The following is a 6,598-nucleotide window of genomic DNA, read 5'->3' as shown; positions in this document are numbered from 1 at the left end:
TGCATGCTGATCCTGCCTGCAACCACTGCCCCCACAGCTCCCATTGGCCGGGGACAGGGCGCTTGCAGGCAGGAACAGTGTGCAGAGCCTTGTGCCCCCCTCCCCCAGGGGCCACATTGGCCCCTTCTAGGAGCAGCGTGAGGCCAAGGCAGGTAGGGAGCCTGCCTTAGCCTCGCTGTGCTGCTGTCCAGGAGCCAACCAAGGTAAGTGCTGCCTGGCGGGAGGCCGTACCCCAGCCCTGAGCCCCCTCCCGGAGCCAGCACCCGATACCCCTTCTGTAACCTGAACTCCTGTCCCAGTCCTGAGCCCCTGCCCCAGAGCCAGCACCTCAAACCCCCTCCTGCACCCAAGCCCCAGCCCTGACCCCTCTCCCTGAGCCAGCACCCCATTCCCCCTCCTGCACCCCAGCCCTGACCCCTCTCCCAGAGCCAAAACCCCATTCCCCCTCCTGTACCCTAACCCCCTGCCCCAGCCCTGACCCCCCTCTGAACCAGCAGACCCCTGCACTCCCTCCTGCACCCCAACACTCTGCCCAAGCCTGTAGCCCCCTCCTGCACCCCAACACCCTCCCAGCACGTTCACCCCTCGCCCTCTCCTGCACCCCAACCCCCTGTCCCAGGCTCAGCCCAGAGCCCCCTCCCACACTACGAACCCATTGGCCCCTGCCCTAGCCCAGTGAAAGTGAGTGAGGGTGGGAATGGAGTGAGTGGGGCAGGGGGCCGCGGGGAAGGAGCAGGGGAGATCCTGGATGGCCCTTACATTCAAAAAGTGATCGTGGGTGTAAAAAGGCTGGAGACCGCTGCTCTAGGGCTACAGAGTGATGTTTAAAGAGTTAGGATGGGAAATATTTAGTTACATATTATATATTCTCACAGTAAAATGACCGTGTGTTACTGTCTTATCTGCTACAATTGGTTAATAACACCCTAAAAGCATCCTGATTGGTTAATAATTAAATCAGTATTTTAATATCCTGTGCTGCAAAGAGCTACAGGAGACGCAATAAATGACTCCTGGGGGAATTCTGTGTCAAAACCTGCAAAATTCTGCCTATTTTATTTGCTGAAATAACACACAATAATCATGCCAGTTTCAATTATTTTGGTAATTGATTTAAAAATATGTCAGCAAGTATGTCTAACAATTCAGACCAAAAACAAAAAGATTCTGGTAATTTTTTTTTAATACATAGATTCCTTACTGGGCATATTAACACAGAACTTTAAGTAATTCATTTAAATTACAGGACTGTATTTCCTGCACCTGTCAGAAGCAGTGCAAAGGCTGGGGAGTGTCAGGGGTAAGGGAGGAGCTGAGGGAGAGGGAAGGAGCCTGGAGTGAATTTGGAGGGTTGTTGGGTGTGGGTGGGAGAAGTATGGAACAGGGGTTTTTTTTGGGGGGGGAGGATTTTTAGAGAGCTGGGAGCCTCCCCCATGCAGACCCCGACTGATCCCAAGCCTCTCCCATTGAGTCAGGCACGTCTGCCCCTGTTCCCGCACCCCCCATCCGGATGGGTCCCTGCAGCCCCCCCCCACATCCCCAAGTGGCTATGTACCCTCACTGCCATTCAGTCCCTTGCTCAAAGTCACCCCACTAGCTCTTGAGCCCATGCCCCAGTCTGTCCCCCCCCACTAGCCATTCTGAACCCCAGTCTTTGGCCCCCCCCAGCAGCCCCACGTGGCCCACTCTGTCCTAACCTGACTCCATGGGCCAGGTGCTGTGATGAACTTCTCAGGGAATTCCGTGCCGCTGTGCGCAGATCCCCTCCCGGAAAAGACATTCTGCCCCAGAAGCGCTGCAGTTCTGCTTTTTGCCCACCAGAGGCCGCTGTGGCATCGGAGCAGCCTGCTGCATTCATGGGGCTGCCGGTTCTGGCACCACAGTGACGTCTGGTGGGTGCAAGGTGGAACTGCAGCACTTCTGGGGCAGAATGTATTTTCTGCATAAAAAAATTATGTGGGACACATGAATTCTGCGATGTGCAGTAGCGCAGAATTCCCCCAGGAGTAACATTAAAGAGCAACTGGTGGCACGCAAGCTGCACCTAGAGTATCCCTGGGTTAGGGTGTTTGCACCCCCTCCTGCTTCTGGAGGCTGTCCCAGGACTGGCATCCTCTCATGCTTAGAAATCTTCTAATTTCCAGCCTAATTGTATTAGTGGCCATCTTGTTCCCTTTTGTTCTTGTGCCAACTCTGTCCTGTAGTTTAAATAGCTCTTCACCCTCCCTGGTGTTTAGAGAGCAATCAGATCCCCTCGCACCTGGGGTTTTGCCGGGCTAAACAAACCAAGCTCTTACTCTCCTCTTGTAAGATTGGCCTTCCATTCCCCAATCGTCCTTGCAGCCCTTCTGTGCACCTGCTCCAGGTCAAATTCATCTTTCTTGAACATGGATGACCAGAACTCCACAGTGTTCCGGATGAGGCCTGGCCAGAGGCCTGGCCAGTGCCCTGTCCAATGGCATTAACACATCCGTGTCTCTACAGGAAATGTCTCACCTGATGCATCCTAGGATCACCTTTGTCTTTTTCACAGCCACATCACATGGGTGTCTACAACTATAGTAATTCTGTGATGGACTGATATGCAAATCTTTCTCCTCCGCTTCCAGTTAGTGAGCCCCCAGCTTAGACCAGACATTCTTATAACCCCCTAAATCCATGACTTGCACTTTGTACTATTAAATTCATCCTATTTGTTACTCCAGTTCTCAAGGTCATCCAGTCCTCCCTGGGCAATACTCTGAGCCTCCTATGGGCCAACCATGCTCCCATCTTTGAGGGATCACATTTCATTAGCACACCTACTTTTTGTGCCAAGGTCATGAATTAAAATAATAAGTTCAGTCCCAAACCAGCTCTTTGAGGCACTCCCCTGCTAACCTCCCTCCAGCTGAATAGTTCTCCTTTCAGCACAGCCTGTTGTCATCTCCCCTGTAGCCAGTTCCTTAGCCACCCTACAAATCTTGTGCTGATCCCCATATTCTCCAGCTTTACTTATTTCCCATGTGGCATCATATTAAATGCTTTACTGAAATCCAAATCGTTCTGTTTCCCTTGCTGAGAGAATGTTATTGTCTCAAAGAAAGCTCAGGTCAGTCTGGCACGATCCGCTTTTGTGCTTTTATCTCCTTTACTTCATTCATTTAATTATATTTTTCTTCAAAATTTGTTCTGAAGTTTGCACGCTATGAAGGGAGACCAATGGGTCTAAGGTTGCCTGGGTCACTTTTTTCCCTTTCTGAAATATAGGTGGTTCTTCGAGTGCTTGTTCGCGTCCATTCCAATTAGGTGTGTGTGCGCCACGTGCACGGGTGTTGGAAACTTTTTCCCTTAGCGGCTCCCGGCGGGCTGGTGGGGAGCCCACTAGAGCAGTGCCCTCGTGGTGGTGTATATATGCCCCTGCCGGCCCGACCCCTGCTTCAGTTCCTTCTTACCTTCCATGGCGGCGTTGGAACGTTCTCGCTCGCTCGCTTGCTCGCAAGCGATCCCTTAGCCTTTCATACGCCGTTATCGGTTAGAAATCCCGTAGTTAGGAATCCATGGTCTCCGGCGTCTGGAAGGGGCATGCCGCAAGCCCAGGGTTTTAAAGCTTGCACCAAGTGCCGCAAGTCTCTGCCCAACAGCGACCCCACGACTCCTGTCTCCGGGGTCCAGGAGTGCCTCATCGGGCAGAGCACTGCAAGATCTGCAAGGCCTTTAAGCCGCGCACGAAGAAAGAAAGAGACTTTTGCCTTAAGCAGTTGCTCATGGAGGCTGCGTTACCACCTCCGGCCTCCGACCAACCGGCCAGCCCTGGTGTCCTCGGTGCGAAGTGCCCCGGCGTCCATGCACGACCCGGCACCGCAAATCGTCGGCACTGAGAAGGGACGACAAACTTGGGCACCGATCGACCTCTCCGGCACCGTCTAAGTGGCACAAGCAAGGGGAAAGAGGGCGCTCTCCCCAGAGAGCTACTAAGCTGCTCAAAGATGCTCCCGGCATGCAAAGACACATTGCGGGCCCAAGCCAAGAACCGGCACCACTGACTCCCACGCCACAGGCCCCATTGAGTCCGGTACCCGGCGAATTTAGTGCCGACAAAGGGCTGGAGGAGGTCCTCGAACGCCCCTCCACACCTGACGCTTTCGAGGCAGCAAAAGACCTCATTGAGTTGTTGGTGCCGAGCCCCCTCCTGTGCAGGGAGAAGCCTCCGGCATCACCTAGAAGGGTGCCGTCCAGAGGGAAGCCGGCAATAGTGCGCCGCTCAAGGTCACCCTCTCGGCACCGCTACCGGTTGAGTTCTCCTGTCTCCCCACCCTTTTTAAGAAGTGCGACTGCCCCCAGCCAGCAGGTCAGACACTTTCAGGCCAAGAGCATAAACAACCACTCTGCTAGAAAGTGATGGGATGTAATAACCCTCTAGTGCTCCCTGCCAGCACTACCTGGTGCCCTGCTGATGCTAATGGGAATAGGGGATGACAGCACTTTGCCATCTGGGAGAGTCAGACACTAACACTAACAGGAAGCCTAAGGCTTCCTTAGCAACAGAACTAAGAGCTGAGACTCTTCAATCGTGCTGTAGGCAGTGTGGACTGGAGACATGAAGCTAAGGATGGGGGTTGGGTAGTTCTTGGGCTGATCTCTTCATCTTTGTCTAAAATGTGACTAGTGCTTACCCAGCTAGCTGGGAGGGCTGGGAAGGGTTATTCAGTTTGGCTGTATGGTGCTATGAATAGCCAGGAACTTTGCGGCTGCTAAGTTGTAAATTGACTGTCTCACTAAAGATCGTAAGAACATATCAATGGCCATACTGGGTCAGACCAAAGGTCTATCCAGCCCAGTATCCTGTCTACCGACAGTGGCCAATGCCAAGTGCCCCAGAGGGAGTGAATCTAACAGGTAATGATCAGTGATCTCTCTCCTGCCATCCGTCTCCATCCTCTGACAAACAGAGGCTAGGGACACCATTCCTTACCCGTTCTGGCTAATAGCCATTAATGGACTTAACCTCCATGAATTTATCCAGTTCTCTTTTAAACCCTGTTATAGTCCTAGCCGTCACATCCTCCTCAGGCAAGGAGTTCCACAGGTTGACTGTGCGCTGAGTGAAGACAAACTTCCTTTTGTTTGTTTTAAACCTGCTACCCATTAATTTCATTTGGTGGCCCCTAGTTCTTATATTATGGGAACAAGTAAATAACTTGTCCTTATTCACTTTCTCCACACCACTCATGATTTTATATACCTCTGTCATATCCCCCCTTAGTCTCCTCTTTTCCAAGCTGAAAAGTCCTAGCCTCTTTAATCTCTCCTAATATGGGACCTGTTCCAAACCTGTAATCATACAGTGCTATATTCGACCAGCTGGGCAAGATGGGGCTCGACCTGCCTGTACCTGTCTGACCAGGGCCTCTCTCTCCATTGCCCTTGTTCTCTGGGCGCCAGGTGGCCACTTCTTGTAATAGGTGAGCTGAGCTGCTGAGTGGCAGAGCTGAGCCCCCCAAAGTGGAATCTGGTGACTGGGGTTGTAGGCATTTAACTTTTACACTATTGGAAATGTAACTGTCCTGCTCCTTCATTACTCCCTATGGGCATGCGCAGGGAGGGAGCAAATGATTAATCAAGACAACAGCCGAAGTTATGTAGCAGAAGCATGTCTCTGGGGGATGGAGATGACAGCTGTGGGCTCGTGCTTCAGACAGGTACAGCCTTCTTGGCTGCTCCAGCCAGCCTGGTCAGCTGCAGGGCCTGCTGCTTAATTGCTAACAGGCCCGAAAACTTTAGGAGCATCACTTCCATCATGGACTCATCCTTGTTTGCCTGGAAATGAGGGAGGAAAATAATAAAGGCTAATCTCCAGCTTGTCAGCAGAGCAAGTGGAGGCAGGGCCAAGCGACAGTCCCGCTGAACACTTGGCTAGGTGCTGGGAGTCAGCTGTATTGAATGCTGAATGTAAACCTTGCACCTGCTTCACAGCCAAGCATGCCTGCTTCCGAGTGAGGCCGCCTTCTGCCTACCAGCCACAAGCCTAGCGGGGAGCTTGGGCATAGAGCCAGAGATGTGTACCTACCGTGGCAGATGCTCGCTCCCCACTGAAGCTTGTCAGCAGGCCAGAGACAAACAGGTTAATGACCACGTACAGCATGGATATGACACTGGTGGTGATCAGCAAGGACCCCAAGACTGGGTCTAAGTTGATAACCTAGAAGGCAGCAGCACAGAGCCCAGGATGAAGGGGGCACAAGTACAGAGTCATGCTTCCAGCTGGGCCGGCCCTTAGATACACCTGGAAGCCTGGACAAACAGCTGCTCCCAGGGCCTTTTACAGAGGCCGTGTTTAACGCTGGGGCACATGCAAATGTTTCCAAACTCTTCAAATCTGCACAAGTGTCTGGGCCTACAGCACATGGCCCTGCGAAGAGTGCATGTCCCGGTGCAGGCTGAGAGCTTCCTGTGGGGGCCGAGCTGCATGCTCGCTCCCCGCAGAGTGTGCGGTTCTGTGGTGGCTGCAGCCCGGGGTGAGGAAGTGCCTGGTACCAAACCTGGGGTGAGTAACTGCACAGCTCCACTTCTGTGGGCCCCACCCCCTTGTTTCTCCTGCTACACTGGGATTACCTGG

The sequence above is a fragment of the Eretmochelys imbricata genome, chromosome 12, assembly GCF_965152235.1.
Source record: "Eretmochelys imbricata isolate rEreImb1 chromosome 12, rEreImb1.hap1, whole genome shotgun sequence".
In the NCBI taxonomy this organism is placed as follows: Eukaryota; Metazoa; Chordata; order Testudines; family Cheloniidae; genus Eretmochelys; species Eretmochelys imbricata.
Note: the sequence above shows the minus strand (reverse complement) of the source record.